The 16966-nt window shown below is 42.4% G+C and overlaps 1 long non-coding RNA gene across 1 annotated transcript in view; it reads left to right on the forward strand.

The window, feature by feature from the left end:
- LOC309378442 overlaps positions 1 to 16506 on the forward strand; it is a 57947-nt gene extending 41441 nt beyond the window's left edge. Inside the window, exons 3-4 of the long non-coding RNA XR_014172077.1 lie at positions 15458 to 15554; positions 15941 to 16506. This is a non-coding gene — a long non-coding RNA (uncharacterized lncRNA). The remainder of the gene's footprint in view (positions 1 to 15457; positions 15555 to 15940) is intronic.
- The last annotated feature ends 460 nt before the right edge of the window (positions 16507 to 16966 follow it).

The raw sequence follows: 16966 nt of genomic DNA on the forward strand, positions 1-16966 counted from the left end.
ACACAGCCTGAATCCTTTGCTATCACTTGAGGATCAGATGGCCTCAGTGGTGTGGAATGCCTTCTATCAGCTTTGGCTAGTGGCTCAGCTACACCCCTATCTGGACAGGAATAGCTTAACTTCAGTTGTCTATGCTCTGGTAACCTCTAGGTTAGATTTCTGCAACGTGTTATATGTACAGCTGCCTCTGAAGATGGTTTGGAAACTTTAGCTAGTGCAGAATTTGGTGGCCACATTGCTCACCGGGACAAGAGGGTTTGAGCACAATACACCGATTCTAGTTCGACTGCACTGGCTGCCAGTTAGTTTCTGGGCCCAACTCAAAGTGCTGCTTTTGACCTGTTGAAATATACTCAGAGTTGAGAGTGGATTTCATGCTCTTTATTCAGCTCATAGTGGCGAGGAGGAATCAAAGTTCCCCCAGAATGTCTGCATTATATATATTATTTACACAGTTGCCCCACGTGATTGGCTAATTCCGGGATTCTCCTATAGGCCAATCAGGTTGCGGATTCACTTCCAAATGGAGCTGGATTGGGTGGCTCCTGTGGACCAATCAGACTGTTGCATTCTGAATCCTATTATTCTAGGACCAATCAGACTGCTGCATTTTGGATCCATTTCAACTCAGTACATAACACCTGTAAAGCCTTAAATCGCTCAAGGACTGCCTCTCTTCATGTGAACCGACCCAGACTCTGAGATCATAATCCAAGGCCCTTCTTCATGTGCCTTACTAATGATGATGATAACAACAACAACAACAACAACAACACTGGGCTATAGCCCTTTTCCTACTGCTCCTTACAGGGTTTACGTGTGCTTAACTGTGCTGGATTGTGGCCTTGTACTAAATCTGATAATAAGGGTGTTCATATGAAAAACCAATTTTTTAAAGGAGGGGGTTTAGGTTTGGAACATTCAGTCTAGTATTTTGCCATTCATAATATAGGATGGTTATGACCATGCCTATATAAAACCTTCATCAGTATTACATTTTCATTAAAAATGGAAAATTGAAAAACACACTACTATATTCTTAACATTTTCAGCTTCCTTTTAAAAAAAGAAATACACATTTCCCCCACATCGGACTCTGCTTTTCAAAGAAAAATTGATATGATAAGCCGTAGAGCTGAAAAGATGGAAGAAGCAGAGGCATGCGAAACAAATGCAACACTGGTGTTGCAAAGTAAATGAAGTAACACAACGCTTCAACTGCTAATTGACAAGATCCACACTTCTAAGCCAAGTTCTGTAATATAATCCCCACTGATGAGGAAAAAAAATACTTGTGATTGAACAGGTGCAAAGAAAAATAATTACATGCCAAGCTGTATTCCTTCAGCTGAAGGATCATGACGACTTCTAGTCATGTACTGAAAACAAAATGCAAAGAAAATGTCTGATGCAGAGAATTAGAAATGATAAATTTAAATAGCATATCTAAATTAGAATGGCACCAAATATCCTCACATCTTCCCCCTTTTATTATGAGGTAGAAATTAGTAATTTTGGAGTGGCCAAAACTTCTCCTGAGAACCTTTCTGTGAATATTCATCTTTGGCACCATTATTCATATGGACAGCTGCTGCTGCTGCTGCCTCCTCCTTCCTGGGTTGCTCACATGGGTGATCTTGCCCAATCAGAGACTGCGCAGTGAAAAAAGATGACATCACAAGAACCCTATGCCTGTTTACTCAGAAGCGAGTCCTGCTTTGTTAAAAAGGGCTTACTCACTCCCAAGTAGTAAGTGTGAACGTACAATTGCAAATGCAGGCAATCTGATTTGCTTGTGGGATGACATCACCAAGGGCAAGTGAGGACAGATTAAATTAGGGGGAAGTTAAATTCCTCTTCACCTCACCAGTTGTGGTGTTTATTGCGGCAAACAGCAGTTTCATACACAGCAAACAAATTTAAACAAGGCAGTGTGAATTCACCCTCCACTTAAAAACAGAAGCATTCATCCTGGCTCCTGTTGAGTCCATAGAGGTTCCTGGTGGTTCAGTGCTGAAAGGACTATTACAGGGCCCATGCGGCAGATGCAATTTGTTTGATTAGAGAAACAATATAGTGTGGCATCTTCTGTACCACACTGCTCCTGTTCTTTAGGAGCACCCCAAATGCACCTTAGATATATTAGCTGAGATGTAGGAGCTACTGGTTCACAAGTTATTTTTCTCCCATGGCTAATGTCCTATGTGACAAATCTATTTGTCAAGTGACTTTGAACTTCCATACTAGAAAGGGTGAGAGGAAGCATGAGTTATGTGCCCCATCTGTTGCTTATTTAGAACCTACAAAGATGAGTTCAAGTATCTCCCCACCTTGGGAAGATGTTTGTTTTCCAGATGTGGAACCACCATCTTTCTGGGAAGGAACAAGCTGGTCCTTGAACCAGCACATTGGTGGCTCATCAGTCAAGCAAGTAAGGAAGGGTTGTAGCTCATGGTGGAAGACCTGCTTTGCATGTAGGTGGTCCCAAGGTTGATCTCCAGCTTCTGCAGTTAGGACAGGGAAAGATTCAATGTCTGAAAAATCTGGAGAGCTGTTGCCAGCCAGTGTGATTCGATTTGGTAAAAGGTACCTTCCTATGTTCCTAAGTAGAGATGGACTGTCTGAGGGAAGAGTACTGAGTGCCAGATTGAGGTGTTGCTTGGGCCAAGAAGCCAAGCTAGAGTTGACATCATGACAGATCCAGATTACTGTATATCCTACTGGTCCTTTTATTTGTACCACTTGACCTTTGCCATACCGGTAGCTGCAATAGCATGGATGAGAAACACTGTTCCTGGCAATCCTGCCTAAGATCGCTGGTTAAGAATATTTTCAATGGTTTTCAGAATGGTTTTTAGTTAGAATGTTTTTAAACTTTTTTGGTTTTTCATAAATGTGTTATCATTGCGTTGTCTGCTGCCCTGGGCTCCTTCAAGAGGATTAAATAATAAATAATAGCACCCTCTGGCTAACACAGTGGTCAGCAATTCTGTATTCTGGCAAATTGCTTTGGTATCTCAGAGGAGAAGTGCCTGGGTCTTGCTGCCAGATAATCTGATTCAACACTCTGCCTCCTACTTCATGGTCAGATGGAACAAGACACATCTCAACATCTGAAGCTACGTGGGAGTTGCCAATGTAAGCTGCCTAGATGAGAGATCTGTAGGGAACCATCGATAAACTGCCCTGAGATCTTCAGAAAATGACAGCATGTAATTATAAGGGCATTCCTACATGTCTGAGTAATGTGTTGAGTCTGTTTGAGATATTCAAAATGAGCATGTGAAGAGAAAGGGTAACTTGCATGTATTTGTCTAACAACAACAACAGCAACAACAATGTCAACAATCGCAATAACAATGGTTTTAATTATATGCCACTCATCTCACTGGGTTGCCCTAGCCACTCTGGGTGTCTCCCAACAAAATATAAAAAAACAATAAAGCATCAATAATTATAAAGTTTCCCTGAACCCAACTGCCTTCACATGTCTTCTAAAAGTCAAATGGTTATTTATTTGTTTGACATCTGCTGGGAGGGCATTCCACAGGCAGGACGCCACTGCTGAGAAGGCTGGTTCCCTGTAGCTTCATGTCTCACAGTGAGGGAACCACCAGAAGACCCTCAAAGCTGGACCTCAGTGTCCAGGCTGGATGATGGAGGTGGAAACGCTCCTTCAGATATACTGGGCCGAGGCCATTTAGGGCATTAAAGGTCAACGCTTTGAATTGTGCTTAGAAACATACTGGGAGCCAGTGTATGTCCTTTAGGACTGGTGTTATATGGTCCCAGTGGCTGCTCCCAGTCACCAGTCTAGCTGCCACATTCTGAATTAGTTTTACTTTCCTAGTCACGTTCAAAGATAGTTCCATGTAGAGCCTCAAACATGTTTAAAACATCAATGCTTCTCTTCCTTCTACAAATGATAATATGTGCCCAGAGGCAAAGCAATGTGGGTGCGATGGATGTGGTCCACCCTGGGTGTCATCCCTGAAGGGGGGTTAACGTCACTACGCCCCCCCAGGGCCACTCACTGCGGGCAGCGCCTCCCTGGGATGCCGTGGGTGGCACACCCCCTAGGATGCTTGCCATGGGTGGCGCACCCCTGGGACACTTGCCCCGCCCCCTGGGAAGCTCGCTCCGCCCCCGGGGTGCTAGCCCTGCCCCTCCAGGTGCCAGAGCAGCTAACTCCACTTCTGTATGTGCCATGAACTTGGAAATCTAAGCTTGTGACTGCTGTATTCAGATCAGCCTTTGGGACACTAATGCCTCAGTTTGACCTTCGATTACTTCCCCAATCAGCTTAGCATTTGGGGCCTGAATAGTGCTGTGCACAGCATCGGGGGCGCATGATTTCAACCCTGGCAGGCAAAGACAAATCACTGGGCATTATTGTGATGTCAGGTGATTGACAGGTGGGAGTCCCTGCCTCCTGTCAAACTTGGCCCATAGTTGGTGGTAGCAAGGAACCAGTTACCCATCCCTGCTGTAAATTAATCATTGTTCTGCCTGGACACTGAGGTCGAGTGCCGAGGGCCTTCTGGCGGTTCCCTAACTGCGAGAAGCCAAGTTACAGGGAACCAGGCAGAGGGCCTTCTTGGCAGTGGCACCCGCCCTGTGGAACACCCTCCAACCAGATGTCAAAGAGAACAACAACTACCAGACTTTTAGAAGACATCTGAAGGCGGCCCTGTTTAGGGAAGCTTTTAATATTTAATAGACTATTGTATTTTAATATTCTGTTGGAAGCCACCCAGAGTAGCTGGGGAAACCCAGCCAGATGGGTGGGGTATAAATAATAAATTATTATTATTATTATTATTATTATTATTATTATTATTATTATTATTATTATTAATGAACTTGTACACCACCATCATAAAGAACAGATGTGTGTCTCACTGCAGCACAGCTATCTCCTTCCCCTATCCTTTGCCTTTCATGGTATGCTCTGAGTTATGCTCTTGCGAATGGGAAATCCAATCTTATTTATAAAACAAGCAGGTGTAATATTTTGGGGGAAAGAAAATTTAAAAAATGCATTTCCAAAGATAAATGCACCCTGAAATTAAACCCCCATGATTAATTTTGTACTGTTGATAGGAAACTGCTTCATTTGGCTCAGGAAAAATATAGTGTGTTGATAAGAGAGAAATAGCCAGGCAATATTTAGGAGTCTCCTAATGAAAAAAATATTAATTTTCTGATAACATTCCTACCCTCCCCTGAGTCGCACACGCAGATGGCAAAATGTAACTTCTCCATATAAATCCACACTTCTCCTGATTTATCAAACTGCTTTATGGCATGTATGTAATAGGGCCCAATCACAAGGCATAAATATAAAAACACATCAAATGCTGGAAAAGTTAGGTCAAAAATTGTTCATTCCAAAAAATAAAAAAGTCAAACTTCCTGTAAAATATACTTGGTACTATGGCATTGAATTAAACTAAACTATATGTGTTCTGTTTTTGTATTCTGATTGTACAGAATTGAGCTGAATGTAGGCATGTGATATATAAGTAATGTAAGTAATACTCATTGGTTACTTTCTTAAACAGAGGCACTTTGCACATCCTTAGAGGCACTATTTTTCCATTATTTCTGCACATATTTCAGAGTTAATCAAGACAATGGAGATGGTTTCTGGATCTAGTCTTTGGGAACTCTAACTGGTAACCCTAAGCTCTGGTAATGTATCAGTTACTTGATGTAGTGCATAGCATTTGTAGAAGTCATGTGGCAGTATATATTTAGGCCAGGAAAAGAGCTAAAAGTCTACTTGCTCAATGATTTTTTCCCTATGTGTTAATGTTCCCTTTGTTGATCTGTTAAGAGTGGCTTCAGACATAATAAGACACTGCACTCAAACACGGACTGTAGACACTTAATTGTTTTGCCCATTAGTTTTCAATTTGCATATTCATCTTTTCAACTTTCAGTGTAACACCTAAAGAGGGAAGCCAACCACTTTTTTTTATTTTTTACCAACTCCGAAACTGTAAAAAGCTGCCCTTACAATAAACCCACTACAGTGGTACCTCGGGTTGAGAACTTAATTCATTCTGGAGGTCTGTTCTTAACCTGAAACTGTTCTTAACCTGAAGCACCACTTTAGCTAATGGGGCCTCCTGCTGCCACTGCACGATTTCTGTTCTCATCCTGAAGCAAAGTTCTTAACCCGAGATACTATTTCTGGGTTAGCGGAGTCTGTAACCTGAAATGTATGTAACCTGAAGTGTATGTAACCCGAGGTACCACTGGACATCTATCCTTCTGAAATTTGATGAGATTCATGACATTAGAAGGGTCTATCATACCTGCACCCTGTTGAGCCTGGAAGGACAAAACTGTTACTACCACCTCATGGCTGAAGAACTAGCACAGCTGATGTCTTTCACATTTCTGTCACCCACAGAACAGCACTATGAACTCCATAGAAAGAGTCTATATCCGGCATGGAAGTAACACATTATCCCTCATTTCAATGCAAACTATTTTACCCAAATGAGGGACAATGGATGGAAGGAAACAGGGAATGCATAAGTAACTCGAGAATCTGGACTGGAATTTGAAATACTCATTTTTTCCTAACTCCAGTTTTGGAGGGAAAAAATGTATCTTAGCACCCCCCCAAAAAAACCCCCACACAACTAAAAGTGCATGACAATTACCCTTCCAGTTCTCCATTTTCAAATTTTACAGTGTTCTGTCAACCTATAGCAACTGCAGATCAGCAGCTCCTTATGTCTTTTATATTTGTGACTCCAAATCTCCATGGAATGCTTAACTCCAACCGGATGGGATTAGCAGTACAATAAAGCCATTTGTCTCCAAAAGCCAACATTTGTTGGAATAATATTTCTACCATCCGGTGGGTAGCATCTGTTACCAACAGGGAGGTATATCTTTCTATTGGTGTCTTTAAGGATTGCATAATAACAACGGGCGCAATCCAACAAAGATTAAAAACTTTAAGGTTGCAAACCGAAGCACAGTTACTAAGGAGTAAAACTCGATGAGCTCAGTGGGCCGTACCTCTGAGTAAACATGCATTAACAGTGTTGCCTATTCCAATGATGTCAGTGGGAAAGTGAACTATGTGTTAAATGGTCTCCAGTTGAAACAATAACTTGACAGCACTCAGTTTTGGGTGGATGATGCTAAGTGTTTGGATTGAAGAGCAGCTGCTTAGTGATCTTGTGCTAGCTTGTGACACCAGCAGTTTCTGGGAGTTCAGTATGTAGGAAGGTTTTGAATATAAATGTTCACCAGCCAATAGCATACCCTCCAACATTTCTCTGATGAAAATAGGGACATCGGGGGTCAAATCAGAAACCGGGATGGCTTCTCTAAATCAGGGACGTCCCTGAGAGCCAGCGTGGTGTAGTGGTTAAGACTCGTAATCTGGTGAACCGGGTTCGCTTCCCCACTCCTCCACATGCAGCTGGTCTTGCATCCTGGTCTTGCATCCTGCTGCATCTGGATATTTAAAGTATATGAGTGCTTTCCAGCTTTCAACACCCGTTCATGGACTCTCTGCTATTGTGTCCCCCACCCCCACCATTCAATAAAACCAAAGAGTAAAATTATTAGTACAAAATGGTTGGCCTGTAGACTCTCACATAAAAGACAGCCAGACAGCCAAAATATTCTAGCCTGATGTTTTGATTAAAGTAAAAGGAAATAGGAGTGAGTATTAAAATGTATTTTTGTTTTTTTAAAACTGGAAAGACAAAATTATTCATGGATTTCCCATTTCTAGTCATTAAAGTAATGGGCTACTGGAGTAAGAGCTGATTGCAGGATTTTCCCATTGTGACTCATTAACACTTGTATGTTTCCTTCCCATTTTCAAAACTGAAATGTATTTAGGCATTTAGCTCTTTCCCTGCACCTTATGTAAGTTGGCAAAATTGCAATGCCTTCAGTCTAATTGGATCTGTTTCTACCAAATTTGTTCTCATTTGTCTAGCAATACATGACAACCCTTTACAGCAGCTTATGGCACCTGAAGACGTTTCCTCCAATTCCAAAGTATAAAATGACATTTTTGAAGGTCGTAATTGTAGATTTAAAAACAAAAAACTGATTGTGAATTTATTTCTTCCTTGTCATATTCATTGGGAAGACAGGTCTACTTCATATATTCTTTTCTGATCTGGAAATTATTCGCCATTTTGGAATACTTTTTGTTTATTTGGCTTGTATCTCATAATCACAGAAGCTGCTCAGAATGGAGACCACACAGTCAGATTTTATTTTTTTTAATTAAGTGCAGCCCTAACCTAGGCATGTTTACCTGAAAATAGTCACACTGACTAAATGAAGCTGGTAATAATAATAATAATAATAATAACAACAACAACAACAATAATAAATTTTATTTATATCCCGCCCTCCCCAGCCGAAGCCGGGCTCAGGGCGGCTAACAACAATAAAACAGTACAAAAGTACAGCACAAACAAGGGAGGGAGTTAGGCTGTGCCCTGGCCAAAGGCCTGGTGGAACAGCCAGTCTTGCAGGCCCTGCGGAAAGATGTCAAGTCCCGCAGGGCCCTAGTCTCTTGTGACAGAGTGTTCCACCAGGTCGGAGCCACAGCCGAAAAAGCCCTGGCTCTAGTTGAGGCCAGCCTAACTTCTCTGTGGCCTGGGACCTTCAAGATGTTTTTATTTGAAGACTGTAAGTTTCTCTGTGGGGCATACCAGGAGAGGCGGTCCCGTAGGTACGAGGGTCCTAGGCCGTATAGGGCTTTAAAGGTTAAAACCAACACCTTAAACCTGATCCTATACTCCACCGGGAGCCAGTGCAGCTGGTATAGTACCGGATGAATATGATCTCGCAGCGAAGACCCCTTAAGAAGTCTCGCTGCAGCATTCTGCACCCGCTGGAGTTTCTGGGTCAGTCTCAAGGGCAGCCCCACGTAGAGCGAGTTACAGTAATCCAGTCTGGAGGTGACCGTCACGTGGATCACAGTGGCTAGGTCAGGGCGAGAGAGGTAAGGAGCCAACTGCTTAGCTTGGCGGAGATGGAAAAATGCCGCCTTTGTTATAGCTGCAATCTGCGCCTCCATGGAAAGGGAGGTGTCGAAGATTACACCCAAACTCTTAATGGACGGTGCTGGCACTAATTGCGCCCCCGCATCTCATTATTTCCATTGTATGGATGGATAAGAAAAGGTAAGAATAGAGAGGTGTCCCCCAGATATCTGACTCAGAGAGATGTGAATGGGAACTTGGAACATCTCATGAACATCTCTACAACTCTTGTAGAGACAAGAGTTCCACAGGCCAAAGAAATTGCTTGAATGGTGGCCCATTCAGAAGTATCAAGCTCAGTTATGTAGCATGGGATCTTAGGGGAGAAGACCCACTTGGTGGTAGAACATCTGCTTTGGATGCTGAAGGTCCAATCCCTGGCATCTCTGGGCTGGAAGAAACACCCACATTAAAGCCCAGAGAGCTACTGTGTGTCAGTGAAGACAATACTGGGCTAGATGCACCAATGGACTGATTCAGTATAAGGCAACTTCATATGTCCCTAGGGACAAACCTGAAGGCATGTGCGTTGGAGGTTTCTGGATGGTGCCCCAGATGCAGCATACTACTGAATTGGACCACACTAGTTGTTTTAGGTATAACATTATAATGAGCAAATATTTTAAAAATGGGAAAAACAGATGTGCTGTTTGTTGAAATACAGTGGGTGAAATGATTCATAGGTTGTTAAACTGCTTTTCGCAGTTCATGAAATCACTTCCCTGTCCAGAACTCATTTGGAACTTGGAGTATTCGTACTCATAGGCTATTGATCCGCATTAGGCAATAATGTGCTTGAAAATCTACTTTAGCTGTGCCTGATTCCACCCACCTTGGTGGCATCTCTTGTTTCTGTTTCTTGATGGCAACATTGAAGAAGGAAATCCATCCAGGCCCACACACAAGCGACTACTCCACAGCCAAGAATTTTATTTTATTTTTAAAAAGCCTAGAGGAAAAAAATACATTTTTGAATTTAACAAGCAGTATATTCTAATGAAGCAAGGCTCCACACCATCATGGTAGCAGCTAACAAAGATGTCTGCATTAGCAATAGAGCTGGGGAAAACATAACAAATAGAAAAGGCAGGCATGAGAGAAAGCAATGAAACCAAGATGTGTGACTTTTGCACAACGGAATAGATAGGCTTGGAAGGAGGGAGCGAGATGCAAAAAACGAAAGGGAAAAAAGAGCTCAGTCAAATTAGGAACTTGGCACAATCTCTTCCGTCACCCACACAAACTTTCTGCTCTTTTTATGCCAAAGGAGAACAAAGATTGTTGGAAAAAGTGGATGCATTCAGCAATAAATGCCAGGATATTAGCAAAATGAATAACAGCTCTGGGCAAAATACGAGTCAGCTAGGGATTGCATAACATTGCTAAGATGGGGGAATTCCATAATGTGATATAGCAAGTGTTCAATCAATCAGTCAGTCAGTCAGTCAGTCAATCAATCAATCAAACAAACAAACAAACAAACAAACAAACAAACATAAGCATATATTTTATCCCTGACAGTTTAAGAAGCAAAGCCATGAAGCCCTAACGTAAGGAGCAGCATATGCAATGAAAGTTTGTCCTTGGTTAAAAATGGCTTGGATCCAGACCTTCCTCTTGACTCGTTGACTGAGCTTTGCTCAGAGAAGGACCCTTTCCACTCATGGAACAGAATCATTGGATCCAATCCATTGTGCTTGCAGCTCCATTGGCGTAATGGAACATGATTCCCAGCAGGCAGCAAATCCACAGTGCTGCTAAGATGCTAATTTTCATCCGAGCTGTTTGGCGCTGGGAAAAGGCTGCCTCCAGAAGTGGCTGGCTCTCCTTCAACAGAGATATTTAAGCAGCAGGGGCTGGATAGCCGTCTGTCAGAGATGCTGTGCTTGCCAAGTTGTGCACTGGTCAGGGGATAGTCTAAATCATGGGTAGGCAAACTAAGGCCCGGGGGCTGAATCCAGCCCAATTGCTTTACAAATCCAGTCCACGGACGGTCCGGGAATCAGCGTGTTTTTACATGAGTAGAATGTGCCCTTTTACAGTGGTACCTTGGTTTGCAACCATTTTGGATTGCAACCGTTTTGGATTACAACCACATCAAACCATGAAGTGGGTGTCCCCTTTTTTTGGATTACAACCCCCCCTTTTTTTGGAGGCCCCATTGGCGAAAGTGCGCCTTGGGTTACAACCTGTTTTGGTTTACAACCGGAACGGATTATGGTTATAAACCAAGGTATCACTGTATTTAAAATACATCTCTGGGTTATTTGTGGAGCCTGCCTGGTGTTTTCACATGTGTAGAATGTGTGTTTTTATTTAAAATGCATCTCTGGGTTATTTGTGGAGCATAGGAATTAACTCATCCCCCCCCCAAAAAATATAGTCTGGTCCCCCACAAGGTCTGAGGGACAGTGGACTGGCCCCCTGCTGAAAAAAATTGCTGACCCCTGGTCTGGATGACCCCCAGGATTCCTGCCAACTCTCAAATTCTATGATTCACATGCAGCTCATTGCAAAAAAGCAGTGGGCATAGGTTTACAGAAAGAAGTACTGAAGTATTCCTCCTCCATCTGGGCTTTGAGAGAAGGGTGGGGGTGGGGGAAGCATGGGAAGGGGAGGGGGTTTGGGAGTGAGGGGCAGAAAAAGAATTCAACACTCTCTCTCCAGCCCACTGCTGATGTGCCAATGCTATTTGATGGTGACCCATGTTGAAGACATTGGCCTGATGCCATAACATGCAGTCCTACCTCTAGGGAAGTGTGAACTTTCCTCCTTGTGCTAAAACTAACAGAGTCTCTGTTTAAAAAGAGCACCCTGGATGGGAGTTTGTTAATGCAGCCTTGAAGAAAGACCAGAGAATCCACTTGGCATTTGTGTTTCCCAAGACCACCCACACGCTAAATGCTGCCTTACAGCTTCTTGAACTTTCCAGAGGAAATGAAAGACGTCCTGATGAAGCATTTGTTAGGGAGAAACATGTTCTAGCCTTGCCACTTGGTCTCTCTCTTGCCACTTTGGTCTCATGTAACCGCAGGATGTTTTGCTACCCAGCTGAGCATAATGGGCTGGCACATGACTATGTGCCTTCTGCCAATGCTGCAAGCAGGGGGGATACTGTCTTGGGTTCTCAAGGAAAATGATAGCCTAAAGGTTCAGGCTGATCAATATGATAGTTATACTAATATCCCTGGAACATCTAAAAGATGATCACTCATACTGACGCTCCAAAATAAATGCAATACGTGCAATCAATTAAGCTGTCTGATGATATCTTGCTGCTAGTCATTTTCCTTTATGGATTTTAGAAAATGAGCCCCAAACTGAGATCCTGTTGTTTATTGAGCATGTATTGCAAATCATTTGCAAGTGTAATAACAGACAATGCCAGATCACATCACTGATGTGATTTATAATTCTATAAGCCAGATTTCCAATTAAGTATCTAATGATGCTTTAATTGCTGAAATTAATACAGAGGACTAAATTGCATGAATCCAAAGGTTCTCATGCACCCACTTTTAAAAAATTGACCACATTCTGCCATGCCACATCCCCAAATTGTGGCCACATAAGTACACAGACTTGTTATACGCCAAGAGGAAAAAGCAAAACCTTATCTGAATAAAGTAAGTTTTAGAGAGAGCTGGTCTACAGACTTCAGCCACCATGAAGAAGCCACTGTAAACCCCACAGCACGACAGCTCTCATCCTGTGATGAACTGTTCATGTGGAAGAGCACTCTGAACTTTGTCAACTTTCTGAAACAAAAACTGGGATGGTGAAAACTCCCCAATTCACTCAATATGAATGGTTCTCTGTGTGATGACACACATCATATACATGGATTTACAGTGGCTTGTATATTGTGGCTATATTGGTGGCTCAAGGCACATTTCCATGGAATCAGTGGTATTCAGGCCAGACTCATATGACCAAGATGATGACTTCTTCTTTTTCATATTCATATATATATATATATATATATATATATATATATATATATATATATATATATATATTGTTTGTGAGCTAAGAAGCTCACAAAGTATAAAATCCAGTTATAGAAACTTGGTTAGTTCTGCTGTGGCTGGATTATTATTAGCCTGTGGTACTACAGAAGCAGGATTTTTCAATCGCGACACCAGTATTGTGGAACACTCTCCCTGACAAAATATGAGAGCCTCCATTAGTATGGGCATTCTGCCACACAACTGTTTAGAGACAAACGTACCCCTGATCTCCTTGAACCTCCTGTTTTAACTGTTTTAAATATTTTCCTGTCTGTTCCAGTTTTTAAACAGGCATGTTTTACTGTCTGTTTTTATTGTGAATGTTTAGTTTAACATTTTGATTAAATTGGTTTTATTGTGTATTTTACTTGTAAATGACTTAGAAGCTATTTATGCGGGATATTAATTAAATGATTAATTAATGATAGGAAAATGTGAAAATCCATTCTTAAAATATACAAGAGGACAACGTAGCTATTAAAACAAGAGAATCAGCTGAGAAATCACGGGAATGGCTGAGTAAACAGGTGTGTCTTCAAAAGCCCATGAAATGTCAATATAGATGGGCTTTCTCAAATTTCAGCAGGGAACGTGTTCCATATCACCAACATTATCAATGAAAAAGCTTGCATCCACATTGTCACAAGCCAATAATACTCAAGACTCATTGGGTTCCATTTGTTGATGCCCTTGGATCCATGTGGTTAGTTCCTTGTTCATAGGCCTCCTTGTACGGCACCTCCATTCCAACAGAAACTCTTCTAAAGGTGAGTATACAATAGCATAAAGGAATGGTCCTGCATGCTGAGCAGCTGTACAGAAACATATCGCCTCAAAAAGTGGAATTTACAGTAGCCACCATGTAGCCACTTGATTGCAACAATTTGTCTTTGCCTCCAAATAAATTAGCTTAGGATCAGACCATTTAAAATTAAACCCACAAAAGCAGGTTATTAATCACTGTATTTCCTTCCTCCCTTCTAAAAGCGGCAGAGCTCCTTGCCTGAGGAAATTCTTCCAAATAGTCATTGTTACCTTGTGGAATGGGAGCAGTTATCATTTTTCTTCAAGGAAGCAGCGGTTCATGCAGACTTCTGCCCGTGAATGAATGCAGACCACCATTCATCAAGTGGCAGCACTGTGGCATTCACAGCAGCAGATGCCACGGTAGGGTGATAGTGCTCACCTGACCTCCAAACAGCCGAGTTGCTGGTGGTTACTGGGAGGGATGGGCGAGGCGGCAGGGAGGTCAGTGCTGTGCAAGTGCACTGACAGATCCAATCTGGCACTCCTGCCAATGCATTTGCACTGTGCCAACTCCCTGCTGCCTTGCTCTTCTGCCTCTCTTTTCTGGTAATCAGTAGAGATCCATCAAATGGTAATCAAGTGAATGCCACAACTCCACTGTGCTGCCCACTACTGGGCATTTGTGCTCTCCCTTTGGTTTCTGTAGCAACAGGCCAAGTGGGGAGAGTATTGCTGCTTCCTTTCCCAGATTACGAATAACTTATGGAAGGGCGATGAACATCTCACCAATTTATTTGTATATAAGAAACCCCCTGAGATATTTCTGTACTGCCCTTTGCCAGAAACGGGCACAGGGCAGTTTGCAGCAGAACAAGCCACTACAGAACACAATACATATTAAGCAGGAACATAAAAAAAATAATTATCAAGAAGTACATAAACAAGAAAATTACCACCTCATAACTTCTAAATGACTACCGATCAAAAAGCCTGACAAAAGGGTGAGTTTTTACCTGGTATCTCCTATCTATCATGAGGGCAAGAGCACATGTGAGTTGGCAGGAAGATCCAGATTACTGTTTTGCTAGGAGATTTACATGCTTACCATGGTAATTTATCACTTGATATCAGGGATGGGACTGAGGAGGAATGGTGGGGACTGCCCTACCCTCTTCCTTAACCTTTCTGAGAAGAGGAGGACAGTATAGATTTAGAACAGTGGTTTGCAGAAGGTCATAGTTCAGGGGCTGCAGAGGGGAGAAGCTGGGAAATATTGAGAAAGGGGCAGGAGGAAGAGGAAGCACCAGGGAAGAGACAGCTAACAGACTCAGTATCTTGGGAAAGCATTCCTGAGCCCCCCTCTCCCAGGACCCGGAGTGCATTGAGAACAGAAAGCTCAGAGGCAGAAAGCACAGATCAGTTGGTGCACAGATGACGTAGAATAGGAGAGACGTAGGGGGTGGGACTTTACTTGGAGCAATGCCATTATCTAAGAGAGACTGCATTCCTTCTGTGTGAATATTAAATAAAGGAGTTGGTAAGAACTCTTTTTGTTTATCTGCTTCTTGGCTGCCACTGTGGGAGGGATAGGATTCCCTGAAGCCTCACACTTGGTGAATGATTAAATGTATCCATTCTGTGTATATATTTAAACTAGAGATATGGACCCTGCAGCCCTCCGGATGTCATTCTGCTCCAGAGCTCATGATCCCTGACCATTGGCTATGCTGGCTGAAGTGATGGATGTCGCAGCCTGGTAAGACATGGCAGGCCACAGGTTCTCCACCCCTAGTTTTAGCAGGATATCTCAGCTAAGACAGCTGCTTTGAAAATTAGCAAATGTCCACTCCTACACACACACACACACACACACACACCATCACCATCTAGGAGAAGTCACTTTGTGTCCTGGCATTCCACAACTAATTGCTCTTCATCATCTTCATCTGCAGGCAACAGACTGGTGATGAGGAAATTGAGATCATTAGGATGCTCTGTTATGATCCAAATTAAATATTACGGATTTGCAGAGGGGACATAGGCTAGTCATGGTAGATTGAGAGATGCAAGAGGCAATATGAAATTATTAAGAATTTTCTCTCTCTTTTTCATTACGATGGGACTCATGGATGTCCAATGAAGCTGAATGTGGGAAGATTCAGAAAAAAGAAATTACTTCTTCACTATGGAATTTGCTCCTACAGAAGTCTGGGATGGTCACCAGCTTGGATGGCTTTAAAAGAGGATAGACATCTTCATAGAGGATAAGGCTATGTTCTACCTCCACTGTTGTGGCCATTATTATTCTGAATACCTGTTGCTGGAAACTGCAGGAGTGGAGAGTGCTCTGGCATTCAGATCCTGCTTTTTGAGCTGCACATTGGTATCTGTTTAGCCAATGTGAGAACTGTTATGTACTAAGCTTGGATCCTAGAACAATAGGCAAATAGGATCCTAAAATGCAACAACTGATTGGCTTGCAGGAAAAGACCAATCAGACTCCAGGAGGAAGTTAATCAGCATATTAAGCCGGTGGGATCGTAGAATGCAACAACTGATTGGCAGGAAAAGACCAATCAGGCTCCAGGAGTGAAGCAAAATCAGCCAATCAGACAGGACTCATTGTGTAAATAATGTATATAAAAGCCTGAGGTTTGTGGGGCAATCAAATCACTGTTTTACAAGCTGCAATAAATAGCATGAAATCACTACAGGACTCCGAGTATATTTCAAGAACGCAATGCCAAACTAGATAGGCCTTTGGTCTGATCCAGTAGGCTCTTCTTATGGGATGTCTTTGGCAATCTTTGCACAGTTCCCATCACATGTAGTTTGGATCTCTGACAGCCTGTCTTTGACCACATCATCTCCCTCTGGCCCTTTTGACCCCCATTTTCTCATCTGTCAGAACTACAAGCAAGCTGCAGCCTGTCTTGAACCTTGGCTGAGGCCTGACATACCTAGACTGGAAAACTAGATACAAAATTCATAATTCTAGATGCTCAGAGATTTCATTAGGGAAGGGGAAATGCCATTTTCTCTCAGATGGGAAAGTATGACTATTGATTTGCTTTGATAAATAGATAGATGATGATGATGATGATGATAGATGATAGATAGATAGATAGATATAGATGAATGAACAAGCAAGAAAAGAAACAACAAACA

This window comes from Podarcis melisellensis (genome assembly GCF_964234715.1).
Source record: "Podarcis melisellensis genome assembly, chromosome: 9".
Taxonomy (NCBI): domain Eukaryota; kingdom Metazoa; phylum Chordata; class Lepidosauria; order Squamata; family Lacertidae; genus Podarcis; species Podarcis melisellensis.